General features: G+C 39.9%; 1 protein-coding gene across 1 annotated transcript in view; it reads left to right on the top strand.

Annotated features, from left to right (window-relative positions):
• Positions 1-5,905: 5,905 nt before the first annotated feature.
• WDR82 (WD repeat domain 82) overlaps positions 5,906-15,547 on the top strand; it is a 15,441-nt gene continuing 5,799 nt past the window's right edge. The window contains exons 1-2 of the mRNA XM_014536510.1: positions 5,906-6,003; positions 8,546-8,612. The gene's annotated coding sequence lies outside the window, so the exon portion shown is untranslated. The remainder of the gene's footprint in view (positions 6,004-8,545; positions 8,613-15,547) is intronic.

Raw genomic sequence — 15,547 nt, 5'->3', positions numbered from 1 at the left:
TCGATCCGGCGCTGGCACCCCGCCCACCCCCTGGCCCTCGGCTTCCCGCGGAGGCCGCGTGGGTTGCAGTTCTTAGCGTCAGGATTTATTTTTTGTGCTTCCTTTCCTTTCTGTTCCGAGTCATGCTCACACTCCTTCGGACCCGGTGCCCACGCTTATAGGTGAACTTTTTACCCAACATCTGAAACTTTTCCTTTTTGCCGGGCACAAACGAACTTGGCCGTCTCATCCCGACCTGAATGTGGACCTCCCATTAGAACAAAGAAAGCATCGTATAACAATTTCGTGTTTTCTTTTACGCTTTTTTTTTTAAATTACACTTTATGGTCCACTTGGAATTATCAAAATTCCGAGTCTAGTCTGACCATGAAATGTATACGTTGCCCCTCTGGAGACCCACCACACCTGCTTGTAAGCCCAGCATTTTTTTTCTCCTTTTTTTCCCTGGGGAACTTGTCAGCTTCACCTCACCCCCGTAGATTTGCTTACTTTAAGTCCTTGCTAACTTGTGAGCTCCTTTGGAGCAGAACTGGATTTAGGCTAAATTTTATTTCCCTTCAGCCACATTCCTCAAGCAGGCTTGCAGATGTTTGCTTTTGTCAGACTTCATTGTGTTGTCTAGTTCCAGATCTTACTTTTTGAATCTTTGGGTTTTCCTGTCTTCTCCAGCTGTTCTTCTTCTTCTTCTTTTTTTTTTCCCCTTTAAAAATACACACTGATGTCTCCTATAAACTTTCTTGTGGAACTTGTCTCTTTGTGAGTTTAGTTATCTAAAGTAATTCTGTTTGGTCCGAGCCATAGTGTTCTACCCACTTTTTCCCCACTGGGGCTATGAAAAGGTATTATCTAATTGGCTCTGGATTTGCCTGCTGTAAGTGGGAGGGTGGCCTATAGTGGTGGTCCTGGGGGAAGAGAATTTCTTAGCTGGAGTGATGCTGAGTTTTTTGGTTTTTTTAAAATATATTTTATTGATTTTTTACAGAGAGGAAGGGAGAGAGATCGAGAGTTAGAAACATCAATGAGAGAGAAACATCGACCAGCTGCCTCCTGCACATCTCCTACTGGGGATGTGCCCGCAACCCGGGTACATGCCCTTGACTGGAATCGAACCTGGGACCTTTCAGTCCGCAGGCCGATGCTCTATCCACTGAGCCAAACTGGTTTCGGCGATGCTGAGTTTTTTGAGTCAACTTAATTCATTTAGCATATGGATTTCTGTCCATATCTGGCCACTTAATCCTCTTGGAAGAGAGAGTAATGTATAAAGCTGGGATGAGGGTCAGTTGTGGGGTTCTGGAGCTAGAAGTAATTTGAACCTGGCTTCCTTGAAATGCTTGTGCACAGATTAGAACCTCTCCCTGGAACCTGAGGATGAAAGTGTATATCCTCATTCAAAGGAAATAAAGGTTGTGGTAGTATTTCTTCACAGTTTGTCTTATAATTTTCACATGTTGGGAGGGATGACAGTGACTTGAAGTCCTGTCTTGTTAAAAGCAAAATGTTACTTTTATGACATACTGTAGTTTATTCACTCATGTAGCATTTTTACATAATTGCAGTCTTTTTTTTTTTTTTTGCGACCGCGGCAGGACACATAATTGCAGTCTTATAGAAAAGTCACAGCAATGTTCCAAAGAACTCCCATATGATCCAATAATTGGCCCCATTTTGCCCCATTTGCTTTATTTTCTATGTACATATTTACACAAATGCATTTTTTTTTCTAGAGGTATCAAGCCCCTTTATTCCTAAACATGGGTTTCTTAGGCACTAGGACATTCTCTTATATAACCAGGTACAGTTATCCAAGTTAGGAAATTTATTGTTGATACAATAGTGTAGGGCATGCTTTTAAAATTTTTCTCTTATCAAGTAATTGTGACCTTGTTTCATTGTGGCAGGAGAGTGCTCTGGTAGTTGGGAGACCTGGGTTCTAATTTGGCCTTGTGACCAGGTATGTGACATTGGTCATTTCACTTCTCTGGATATTAGATGACCTCTTTAACCTATCGGACAGAGTACATGGTCCTAAGTGGTAATGTGAAGAAAAGATTTGCCACTAGTGTGGCCAAACCAACATTGGAAGAAATATAACGTTTTCTTGTAAGGCACAGTATCTTTTTAAAATATACATATTTTTATTGATTTTAGAGAGGAAGGGAGAGAGAGAGAGAGAGAGAGAGAAAGAGAAAGAAAGGAACATCAGTGATGAGAGAGAATCATCTATCAGCTGCCTCCTGCATGCCTCCTACTGGGGGTTGAGCCCGAAACCTGGGCATGTTCTCTGACTGGGAATCAAATCGGGACCCCCTGGTTTGCAGGTTGATGCTCAGCCACTGAGCCATACCTGCCGGGCTAAAACAATATTCTTTATGCTCTATGTTTTCTAGTTTACTGTGTTTTTTTTTTTTTAATTTTATAATGGAGTTCATCCATTGAGTGATTTTTTTTTTTTTTAAACTTGAGAGAATATGACTGTGGTAGGTGATGTGAATTATTCAGAGAAGGCTTTAATATTATTTGCTCATTCTTTTTTAAAAAAAATATATTTTATTGATTTTTTTTTTTTTTTTACAGAGAGGAAGGGAGAGGGATAGAGAGTTAGAAACATTGATGAGAGAGAAACATCGATCAGCTGCCTCTTGCACACTCCCCACTATGGATGTGCCCGCAACCAAGGTACATGCCCTTGACTGGAATCGAACCTGGGACCTTTGAGTCCGCAGGCTGACTGATGCTCTATCCACTGAGCCAAACCGGTCAGGGTTATTTACTCATTCTTGATCACCAGAATCATTGTTGGTGGAGAGAAGCTTACAAAAATATTTATGAAAAAATGTTGTTCCTGGGCTTTGTAAAAATTCTCTGAAAGAATGAAATACATTAGAATTTTTTTTATTGAATATATTTTTATTGATTTCAGAGAGGAAGGGAGAGGGAGAGAGAGATAGAAACATCAGTGATGAGAGAGAATCATTGATTGGCTGCCTCTTGCATGCCCTCTGATAGGGATTGAGCCTGCAACCCAGGTATGTGCCCTTGACTGGAATCGAACCCGGGACCCTTCAGTCCAAAGGCCAATGCTCTGTCCACTGAGCCAAACCAGCGAGGGCTAGAATCTTCCTTTCAAACTAGAAAATCATATGTGGTAAAATATTTCTGTAATTAAGAACAAATCTCAGGTTAGTGTTATTGATAAATTTGAGGCAAATAGGCTACTAGGTGTACCAGTTAGTGCGGATTTTTTTTAATAGACGGAGTTACACATATGTTGATATATATGTGATTTGATATGTATGCTATTTTGTATTGACAACAAGCTTCAAAACTTCATGTGTCAAATTTGCTGAAGGTGTTAACATCATAGATATTTTTACGCCTACTAGTAAAAATGTCAAATTTCATGCCCCAAAAAAGAGCATTTGTGGGAAGTTTTAATTCATTATTTTGAAGAAAAAGTTATTGTATACTTTGGGAAGCTTATGGTGAACATGCTCCATCTCAAGATACTTGTGAATGCTGGTTTAAACGCTTTAAAAGTGATGGTTTTGATGTGAAAGACAAAGAACGTCCAGGTCAACCGAAAAAGTTTGAAGACCAACAATTACAAGCATTATTGGATGAAGATGCCTGTCAAATGCAAAAACAACTTGCAGAAAGATTAAATGTTGCTCAGCAAACAATTTCCAATTGTTTACAAGCAATGGGGAAGATTTTAAAGAAAGGAAAAGGGGTGCCACATCAACTGAATGAAAGACAAATGGAAAACCGAAAAGTCATCAGTAAGATGTTGCTTCAACGATACCAAAGAAAGACTTTTTTGCATCAAATTGTGACTGGCGATGAGAAGTGGATTTATTTTGAGAATTCCCAAATGCACAAAATCATGGGTTGATCCAGGTCAACCATCAACATCACCTGCAAGGCCAAAATTGTTTCGGAAAGAAGACAATGCTCTGCGTTTGGTGGGATCCAGAAGGTGTGGTGTATGATGAGCTTCTAAAACAGGTGAAACCATTAATACTGATCGCTACCGACAACAAATAATCAATTTGAATCACGCTTTGATCGTGACCAGAATGTGCCAGAAGACATGGCAGAGTAATTTTGCTTCATGGTAACGCACCATCACACACTTCAAAACCAGTTAAAGACATGTTAAAAGATCTTGCCTGGGATGTATGAACCCACCCGCAGTATTCACCAGTTCTTGCTCCTTCAGATTACCACTTGTTCCGATCGATGGCACACGCACTTTCTGAGCAGCGCTTCAAAATGTACGAAGACGTGGAAAATTGGGTCTCTGAATGGTTTGCCTCAAAACAAGAAAAGTTCTATTGGGATGGTATCCACAAATTACCTGAAAGATAAAAGTGAAATGTGTAGCTAGCGATGGACATTACTTTGAATAAAGCACTTTTGATGTTTCTCTTGAAATTATCGTGTTTTCTTTGATTACAAAATCCGCCATTATTAACCGGTACACCTAGTATATATAAGTGGAACTGAAAATTTTCCTTACACCACAGACTTTAACATTGGCTCTTTAGGCTCTACTGTTGTAGATAGACTGAAATACTGGGATAAGTAAGCTTCTCCTTTCACTGGTAGAGGCAAAGTTAACTACCTTTTGAGAGCAAGCACATGTGCACGCTCATACTCACTTGTTTACTCTCTCATTGGTTACCACCATACAGTAAGTAATCCCAATGAACAACTCTGGACAGTGGACTTGACTAGGTAGCCTCTGAGCTGAGAAGTCTTGTTTGGAAATGCGTTTTATGTAGGGAAATTCTTAATCTTACTGACATTAAAAAATATTGAGACCTGGCTGTTGTTTTCAGTGGTTAATGTCAGCCCATGAACCCAAGGGTTGTGGGTTTGATTTCTGGTCAGGAGCACATACCTGGTTGCAGGTTCAATCCCCACTTCATTCAGGGCACATGCAGGAGGCAACCAATTGATGTGAGATGGGTCTTTCTCACATCGATCTCCCTCCCTCCTTCCTTTCCTCCCTCCTACTCTCTCATGGGAAAAAATATCCTCAGGTGAGGACAAACAAAAAACAAATATTGGAAGTGCAAATGATTGATTTCTTATAGCTGCCTGGGTCATCTGATTGTTTAGCATCTATGTGCCAAGGTGAATTTGCATTGATGACAGGGTGAACTTTTTCATAAATTGGAACTCGTGGTAAATATTGGTACAGGATTTATGAAATTCTCCTAGAACATTATGAAGTTTTTGGTTAATGATTTTGTTGAGTTCGGTTTCAGCTTGATCCTCAAGCTTCCATAGAGGAAGACGTTTACGGAACTTCAGTGAATGGATTGGTATCCTCTGGCTTGGGAAATATGTGATTTTGCATTAAAGTAAAAAGAAAGCAACCGATGACTAGTTTTGCTAGGGAGAGTTAGGTTTGCCTTCCAAAAGGCTCAGTAAGTGCTTTGGACATGTAGGATAGGGAGAATGGATAGGTTCTACAACAGCAGGTTATTAGGAAGGGTAGAAAGTAAGTTCTGGCCTCACTTGTTTGATGTATTTCCATATCCCTCTTTGTTATCAGGGTGACTTGTGTTTTTTTGTGTGCCTTTGTTCCCAAATAGATGTACTTTTTCTCAAAGCTAACTTTTGAATATTGTAATAAAGACAGAATTGAGCCCTCAGATTTACTTCCACTTTTGAATCTTTGCATTTGGTGTCCAGAGGTGAAAGGCTGTTGCATTTGATTTCATTTATTTATTCTCTCTTGTAAGAAATTCTGTTTCTTTCCAGTGTTAGAGATTACCAAGAATCCTCATCCTTGCCACATCATTCAAGTGCTTTTTTTTTTTTTTATGAAGATCCCAGATTTTGATGATGGAGGATTTTGATTGTTTTCTTTCTCTGTCCATTTTCTTATCAGACCAAAGAGAACCCTGTACAGTAAGAAATATGGCGTGGACCTCATCAGATATACTCATGCAGCAAACACAGTCGTTTACAGTTCTAATAAAATAGACGGTAAGCAAGCCTTCTTTTTAGTAGGTCATGGCTTCCTTTGTTAAATAGTTCACGGAATCTTTGTGACTATTTCTGTTTAGGTTGTAGTTACTTTAAATATTTTCCTATGATGTTAGCAGTGCTGACATTGTTATGACTGAAAAGATGCTGGAGGCAAGCTGCAAGTGCTTTTGAAATTGAGTATGAAAGATCTCAGTTTAGAGTAGAAAGTGGAAATAGGAAGCAACAACTGGTGTTTATGGTTTGTACTTTTGGAAACTTAGAAGAATACTTTTAGAACAAATGAAAGGAAAGAATACTTGACACACAGCAAGTGGTAAACAATAGTACCTCCTCTTCAAAATATAGAGATTTGAGAAAAGTTTTCACAAATGCTTGAGCTATGATAGTTTATGGGATCTTAGAAGAGTTTTTAGTGTATGCCCAATCTTTTATGGTCTGTGTCAATAAAGGACAGTGTGCTGACCTTATTTTGTCTTTGATTCTGGGGACAATTTTTTTATCTGAATTTTATCCTTTTCCCTTTTTAAACTTGTGAAATTAAACTTGTGAGTTTCTTTCTCTAATAAATGGTTCTGCTTTTACCTGCATTTCACCTGGATAAGTCGTTCTCAGTTGACAGATGATCTTGATAATTGAGCAATACCACTTAATTCTTTTATTATTATTTTTTACAATATATTTTATGGATTTCAGAGAGAAAGGTAGAGGGAGAGAGAGATAGAAACATCAGTGATGAGAGAGAATCATTGATTGGCTGCCTCCTGCACGCCCCACATGAGATAAAGTCCACAACCTGTGCATGTTCCTGAACGGGAACCTAGCTGTGACCTTCTGGTTCATAAGTCAATGCTCAACCACTGAGCCACATCGACTGGGCAACACTTACTTTCATATTAGGACTCCTTTTTAAAAAAATTCTTATGAATTTGATCGTTTCACTTTTTTTGGCGGTAAGATTTTTCTAATGTCCTTCAACAGAGATTGCTTAGACTGTTATTTTGGCTCTGCCTGTCTCAGAGCTGAAGTGTCTTTTTTTTTTTTAATGTTTTTTTATGAGCTGTTTCTGCCTGTACTTGACTTTTAGTAAGTATATTATTTCTACTTTTCATACCTGTATTTCAGAAATGGTTTTTTAAGTAAGCATGCATTTGATGCTTTTGACAAGAATATATAAAACATTAGAATCCTAAGGAAACATATCTATGTGATTATCTGCATGACTGGTATATTTCTTCTGTTGGGGTCTTTTTCTGGGTGATTAAATGAGGATTGTCCAAATCTGGTTCAAGATGAGGCAAATGTGTGGCACTGCAGCTTTGCTGCCAGGCCTCTGCTGTGAGGATATTGCCTTTCCTGTGTCGAGTGCATCCTGAAGAGTTCCTTCAACGCTTCGTTTCCTTTTGCCTGATTCCAGGCTGAGGTAGTAGTTTGTACAGTTTGAGGGTCTATGATACCACCCGGTACAGGAGATAACTGTACAGGCCACTGCCTTGCCAGGAACAGCGCGCCAGCTACCGAGTGGGGCGGAGAGGATGGCGACGCCCTGCTCATCTCTGGGAAACCAGGTAATGGGGAGAAAGCCTTTTTCTGCTTAGGGAAGGTGAGTAGCTCCTAGTAATAGAACAAACAGGAAGACTTTGTAGTTGTTATAGGAGAACTTTAAAGATGTATTCAAGGAAAACCATGTAGAGTTCAGTTTTGTAACATACAAAGAGGACCCTTTACCCTCTCCCACGTTAAATGCCCTCTTATTAGAAAGTACTCCTGTGAACCACTGGGATGACTTGGTGCTGTTAGTGTCTTTGTTCCTGTGTTCTGTTTTCCTCTAGAATGTTCTTTCTGTGCTTTTCTTTCTGCATTTTGGCATTTCCTATTACCCCTTTCTCAACAATTGTTCCTTATTCATAGTCTTTTTAGGGGCATAGTACCTTCTAGTTCTATTCTTTATGGCACTTCATTTCCCTTCCCATCACCATCTTTTTTTTTTTAGATAGAATCATTTGGTTTTTAAGAATGTCTTATTTTACCCAAGCACAGATTTCTACGATTATTCCTTTCTTTGTTATTGTCAAAATCTCACTGTTCTGACTTCTTGGTATAGTTCATGAGTTTTATTTTGAAAATGTCTTGAGATCTTTGAAACCCAAATTTTCTCACTGCTTTTTGCCACTTTATTAGTATTTTAAACTAATTTCTCTGATGCACAAGGGACTAGTGGATAGTTGGTTAATTAGAAAAGAAGTAATAGAACTTCTCTTTCCATTTTGTTTAGTTTTTATGTAAATTGTAAACACAGTTAGCATTCAGGTGAGGTTATTGCTCTATAGTCTGTCAACTTAAGAATTCTGCTTTTGAATTATGTCAGATCTGTAGTGCCCTCTTTTCAGTTGTGGAAAGGAATTATTTACTATTTATTCGTACCTTGCTTGGGTTATAGACAGCAATGACTTCTTTGATGTTGCCTTTTCAAGATGAAAATGCAAAGTAATTTTCTTTGAAAATAGTAGGATATCATCATGCCTTATTTGTCTTCTTACAGATACTATTCGTTACCTGTCCTTGCATGACAACAAATACATCAGATACTTTCCTGGACATAGCAAAAGGTAAGACCCCAGTGTTATAGAAGTAGATAGTTCTTTTATCCCTGAGCTCTCAGATAATAGAAGAATGAATGGAGAGATTTTATCAGTGAACTAAAGCTAGTTCCTCACTGCTGCTTGGCCTTTCTCTTGGTCTTCTTTTGTTAATCCCCACCCAGTCAACTCTTGATTAACTGAGGTTGTGGAGGCAGGGGTAGGACTTTATACATAAATTTAAATTGTTACCGGAAAGGGGACCTGGTCCTTGGTGGTTCTGCCTAGGCCCAGCCTGTAGTGCGTGGGTTCTTCATGCAGGAAAAATTTCACAACATGAAGTCCAGGTGAATTTTAGAGGATGTTTATTAAAGCTGGGACAATGAAACAAGGAAGGGCTGGGAAAATGAGCATAGGCTGGTCTGCTTTGGCTCACTAAGAAGTCAGAGAAAAGGGGGCCTTGGGTACAGGCTCTGGGGGTTTGCTGGGGATGATCTGCCACTGCCCATTGCTGTCCTGGTTGCAAGCCTTGTGGGGGTCCCTTGGAGTTCAGGAGATACATGCCTAGGGGAAAGAAGTAGGAAGGAGAACGCAGGCTGGGAACTTTTTTTTTTTTTTAAATATATTTTATTGATTTTTCACAGAGAGGAAGGGAGAGAGATAGAGAGTTAGAAACATCGATGAGAGAGAAACATCGACCAGCTGCCTCCTGCACATCTCCTACTGGGGATGTGCCCGCAACCCAGGTACATGCCCTTGACCGGAATCGAACCCGGGACCTTTCAGTCCGAAGGCCGACGCTCTATCCACTGAGCCAAACCGGTTTCGGCTGGGAACTTTGTTTTGAGGGGTTTTAAAGGCTGGGTGTTTAGGGGAAGTCTCAGGAGAGAATCTCAATAGAATATTGATCAGCTTTATGCTGATGTACCAAAATGAGGTTTATTCTCTTCATCTGTCCTTGGTTGTGGTTAGCAAATGGCACTAATTGGATTTCTGCTGTCACCCTGCATAGAGTGATTTAAGCTATTTACCCTCTGGTTAGGAGGAGAAGTGTGAAACATTTACTCAAGTGTCCCTGGTTTAGGGAAGATAGGATATATTAGATCAGTGGTCGCCAACCGATGGTCCTTGAGGTCTGAGAGGTTGGCGACCACTGGTTTAAGGAAACCTTTGGAGCAGTGGTCACCAACTGTTGGTCCATAGACCACTGCTGGTCTGTGAGGTCTGAAAGGTTGGTGACCGCTGTACTAGATGGCTGTAACTGCTTGGCATCTTGATTTTCTAGATGGTTGCAAACTGCTGTTTAACAGTCTGATCTTAGTTTCCCTAGTCCACTTGTCCTGGTTTACTGGCCTGTCTCAAAATCACAGTTAAAATGTAATTAGGAAAGATGGTAGATTAAAGATATTCAGTGGAAACCTATGTAATAAAAATACAGTTAGCATTTAGGAACCCCAATGAAAGGGATATCTGTATATATATGAAGCCTCCCAGTAAGGTGGTCCCATTTCAGCAGGTTTTTGCTCTATACAAACATTCTATGTGGGGATCTTAATGAGGATGCAAAAGAATAATTGTCCTTTGTTACTTTTAAAAGTCAAGAAGCTTTTTTCGTTATCCTGTTTGGTAGTGTAGGTTGCTTCTCTGTCTCCTTTGCCAATTTCCTCATTATTTTTTTCTCTAGTTTGTCAAGTTTTGGTTGAATGTTAAAAACATTTTTCCCTTGGTTGAATGTTAAATACATTTTTCCCTTGGATGATATTTTAATCACAGGGAGTGGGTTATTTCCTCCTGCTTTTATTTGCAAATGTCCAGAAACCAAGTAAGGCTTGGAGTGGTAGAGTACCCTGACAGGCTGCACTCTGATTGGGCAGGGCATTTCTATGTTGCTGAAAGTAAGAGGCGGCAGCTGTTGATTACGGTAGTGCCGGACAGTGAATGGCTTGTGACAAGTAGATGTTTTTGTTTGTAATCAAATTAATGTTCACTAATGTACTGTTGTCTATAATTGAGTTGATTGCAGTTGTTCAAAATTCTTTCCAATTTTCCCAGTTGTCCAATCTCTTGACCACCTGATTCTTATTAGTAGAAGACTTTGTCCCTCTCTTTGACAAAATCAAGGCCATCCAAAATAAGTTCTTTTCAAATTCTATTTCACCTAAATTCTGCTCTTCCTTCGAACTCTTTCCTTGAAAAAAGAGTAGCCTTTCTTCCTTGACAAAACCAACCTCTGTTTGCTTTCATCTCATTAACTGGACATTTCCTTGCTGTCTACAAACTTACTTGGTCTCTTATCTTAAATCTATTTCTGGAGCCTATCACCCACTCCTTTTCACTGTCAAATATGAGTAATTTGCATACTCCTGTCTTCACCGTCTAGTCCCAGAGTCATGTATGGGGGTTTTTCTAAGCTGTTTTACTTCCCGTTCCCTGCTGCCTCCAGTTAAAATTCATTGCCCTGGGCTTTTTTGGAGGTGCTCAACTTTTCAGTAAAACATTTTTTCCCCAGTTTGCAGCTGACTTTTCCCATCTCGGTTCTATTCTCTCACTATTCTTGGCTTCTCTTTCTCCTTTTGGCTCTAAAATATATAAGGTTCTATCCTAGCCGTCCCCCCTTCTTGGTATTTAAAAAAAATATCTCCTCTGATTTCATTCATGTCTACTCAGATGGCTTCCCAAATCAGTATTTTTAGCCCATGTCTGTCATGATTTCCAGACTCAACTTCCACCTACAGGTTTTATACACATCTGTGCAGATGTTTTTTCCATGCCCCCCACCTGACAGGTCCAACACTCCATTCATCATTGTTCTATTTTCCTTGAGTCATCTCCTGTCTGTCTACCTCATGTTTCTTCATGTCTGTTCCTATCAATTCTCTGGACTCAAAGCCTCTGTTGTCTCTTGACTCCCTTTCCCCTCCCTTCACATCCAGTGAAATGTTAAATCCTATTGATTCTATCTAGCTTTAATCCCCTGTGTCGCTCTCCTCCCTACTCTCTCCTTTGCTTCTGTTCTGGCTTATGTCCTGTCAGGTGAATTATTGTCAAATCCTAATTAATCTCCCCATCCCTCACAATCCTGCTTTAGCACCCTGTATTATAGTTCTGACCACAACATCCCTCAGGAAGCCTTAAAGGCTCTCCACATTTGCCTACTCCTTTCCCTTGGACTCAGGTTCTCCTTCCTCTGGCTCTGACTTTTTCCCCAGCATTATCACTCAATTGCGGTGAATTGAACACGTGCCTCATGCCTTCCTATCTTGCACCTTCTGGAAAGGTGTTTCCCATTGAAATCATGTTTACCACAGGTAATGCTTCTTCCAGGAAGCCTTCCCTGGCCTTCTCTTGGAGTTGTCTGGACTAGATAGTTAAGCTTCCATAGAGTTGAGGTATTATTCCTCTTTGTGTTCCCTGTACCTCTCAGCATAAAGTTTTTTTGCCAAGATGGACTTCCTCTGAGCTATTGACCTGAATGCTGTGGCATAAAATTGCATGTCTATATGCATTTTGCTTACTCTGTTTTAATTATCACCTTAGCATTCCCAGGAAATTTTGGCTTATAGTATATTTTAAATTTTGGAGTTGGGGAGCTAGTATAACTGTTACATTGGAAGATATTTTTTTTTTAAGAAAAATTTTAAAAAACGTAAATGGTAAGGAAAGTAAATTTTTTTCATTTTCTGTTCATGGTGTACATTTTAATTGTTTCTAGTGGAACCAAAAACCTCCTGAACCCCTTTCAGTATCATTCAAAACTTGAATTTCTTCTATGTCTAGATTTTAAAAATCTATTTACAAATGAGCTGTGCAGTTCAGTCACCTTTTTTACTTCAAGCTTTTCTTTGTCAAAATGAAACAGTACAATATGCATATTTCCTTTATAATTTTTAAAAAGTTTTTTTTATTGATTTTTAGAGAGAAGAAGGGAGAGAGAGAGAAACATCGGTGTTCCACTTATTTATGCATTTATTGGTTGATTCATGTATGTGCTCTGACCAGAGATCAAACCTGCAACCTTGGTGTTTTGGGACAATGCTGTAACCAACTGAGCTACCCAGCCAGGGCTCCTCTATACCTATAGTCTTGATTTGTGATACCAGCTGCTAGATCTATGAAGTGTTTTGCAGTCAAGCTAGAATATGGAACTATTCATCCATACACACAGAAGAGTCACCTGAATGTCTACTTTCACAAGGGCTTTCTTCATAGGCGATATGGTAGAGTCACAGTCACTGTACAGGTCAGAGCTCACACCTCAAGAACCCCATGGTCAGGGCCATGGTATGCCCTGGGAGGCAGGTAAAGTGGTGCCACGTGTGGTCCTTCTCTGCAGGCCAGGCCCAAATGCTGGGGAAATGGAGGAGGGTGTCTCTTCAGAGCTCAGAATGGCAGAGCAAGAACACCAGCAGAGAGGACAGGAGAGCTCAGGATGAGTCCTTGGAAGAAATGTTTTTCAGTGAGCGATTCTCTTTTTTAAAAAAAATTGATTTCAGAGAGGAAGGGAGAGGGAGATAGAGATGGAAACATCAATGATGAGAGGAAAGTCATCAATTGATTTCCTGCACGCCCCCTACTGGGGATTGGGCCTGCAACCCAGGCATCTGCCCTGATTGGGAATCAAACTGTGACCTCCTGGTTCATGGGTCAATGCTCAACTATTGAGTCACCCAGCTGGACAGTGGGTAATTCTTAATGGGATAATCATAAAAAGGGACCTATATCAAAAATATAGTTGCTGGTAGCACAGGCCTGTGGCTCTGTAAGTGTAAAGCCCAAATTAGCAGTCTCACTATCACCTAGGTCAGTGGGCTGAGGTCTGAGAATTCAAGTTTCTAACAAGCTCCTAGGACCTAGGTCAGTGGTTGGCAAACTGCGGCTTGCGAGCCACACATGGCTCTTTGGCCCCTTGAGTGTGGCTCTTCCACAAAATACCGACTTCTGCACATGGGCCACGAAGTTTCAATCGCATTGTACGTCGCGCCCGCACGTGGTATTTTGTGGAAGAGCCACACTCAAGGGGCCAAAGAGCCACATGTGGCTCGCGAGCTGCAGTTTGCTGACCATGGACCTAGGTCCTAGGACAGTGATGGCGAACCTATGACACACGTGTCAGAGGTGACATGCGAACTCATTTTTTTGGTTTATTTTTCTTTGTTAAATGGCATTTAAATATATAAAATAAATATCAAAAATATAAATCTTTGTTTTACTATGGTTTAACATATCAAAAAATTTCTATACGTGACACGGCACCAGAGTTAAGTTAGGGTTTTTCAAAATGCTGACACGCCGAGCTCAAAAGGTTCGCCATCACTGTCCTAGGAGCTTGTTAGAAACTTGAATTCTCAGACCTCCGCCCAGACCTGTTGGATCAGTCCTGGGAGTGACCTCAGTGATCAGTGTGAGCCCACCCTCCCAGCCATGCTGGTGCCACTCGGGTGTAGACTTTTAGTCTAGACCACAGACCACTCATTAAGTACCCCATATAGTTCAGTACCATAAAGTCACCCTTTTAAAGTAAACAGTTCAGCGGTTTTCAGTACACTTACAAAGCTGGCAACCATTCCACTACCTTAATTCCAGAACATTTTCATCACCCCAAAGAGAAACCTTGTACCCATTCACATTCCCTGGCAACTACTAATCTACTTTCTGTTTCCATAGCTTTGCCTCTTCTAGACATTTTGTATAAATAGAATCAGACAGTATGTGGCCTTTTGTGTTTGTCACTTACCATGTTTCCAAGGTTCATACATACTGTTTGTAACATGAATCAGTACTTCATTTTTTTAAAAAAATATATTTTATTGATTTCTTACAGAGAGGAAGGGAGAGGGATAGAGAGTTAGAAACATCGATGAGAGAAACATCGACCAGCTGCCTCCTACACACTCCCTACTGGGGATGTGCCCACAACCAAGGTACATGCCCTTGACTGGAATCCAACCTGGGACCCTTGAGTCCGCAGGCCGACGCTCTATCCACTGAGCCAAACCGGTTAGGGCAGTACTTCATTTTTTAATGCTGAATAATATTCCGTTGTATGGATACATACCACATTTTGCTTATCCATTCATTAGTTGATGGACATTTGGGTTTCCAGTTTGGGGCTATTATGAATAATGCTGCTGTGAGCATACATGTACTTTCTTTGTGTGGACATTTTCATTTTTCTTGTAATTTCTGGGTCAGAGCAACTCTAGTTTTTTGAGGAACTATAAACTTTTCCCAAAGGAACTGTGCCATTTTACATTCCCACCAGCAATGTATAAAGATTCCAACTTCTCCACATCCTCACCATCATTTGTTATCTCTCTCTTTTTTTCCGTTATCTCTCTTTTAGATTATAGTTATGCTGGTGGTTGTGAAGTGGTATTTCATTGTGTTTTGATTTGCATTGGAATCATACATTTTTATGCTATAGCTTTAAGTTGCTTTTTTCATTATATTAGTTGACTTTTGATTATCCAGATTGCTTGTGTAGTGTGTTCCTTAAAATGACAGTTTGGGGAGAACAGGTTTACCAGGCATACCGGTTAATAATGCGGATTTTTTTCAATAGATGGAGTTACACATATGTTGATATATATACGATTTGATATGTATGCCATTTTGTTGTATTGACTTGAAGCTTCAAAACTTCATGTGTCAAATTTGCTGAAGGTGTTAACATCATAGATATTTTTACGCTTAAAAATGTCAAATTTCATGCCAAAAAAAGCATTTGTGGGAAGTTTTAATTCATCACTTTATTTTGAAGAAAAAGTGATCGTATATTTCAGGAAGCTTATAAAGGTGAACATGCTCCATCTCAAGATACTTGTGAACACTGGTTTAAACACTTTAAAATTTATGATTTTGATGTGAAAGACAAAGAATGTCCAGGTCAACTGAAAAAGTTTGAAGACCAACAATTACAAGCATTATTGGATGAAGATGCATGTCAAATGCAAAAACAACTTGCA

This window comes from Myotis brandtii, unplaced genomic scaffold (genome assembly GCF_000412655.1).
Source record: "Myotis brandtii unplaced genomic scaffold, ASM41265v1 scaffold164, whole genome shotgun sequence".
Lineage (NCBI taxonomy): Eukaryota > Metazoa > Chordata > Mammalia > Chiroptera > Vespertilionidae > Myotis > Myotis brandtii.
The sequence above is the reverse complement of the archived record's forward strand: the minus strand, read 5'-3'. Positions and strand labels throughout refer to the sequence as shown.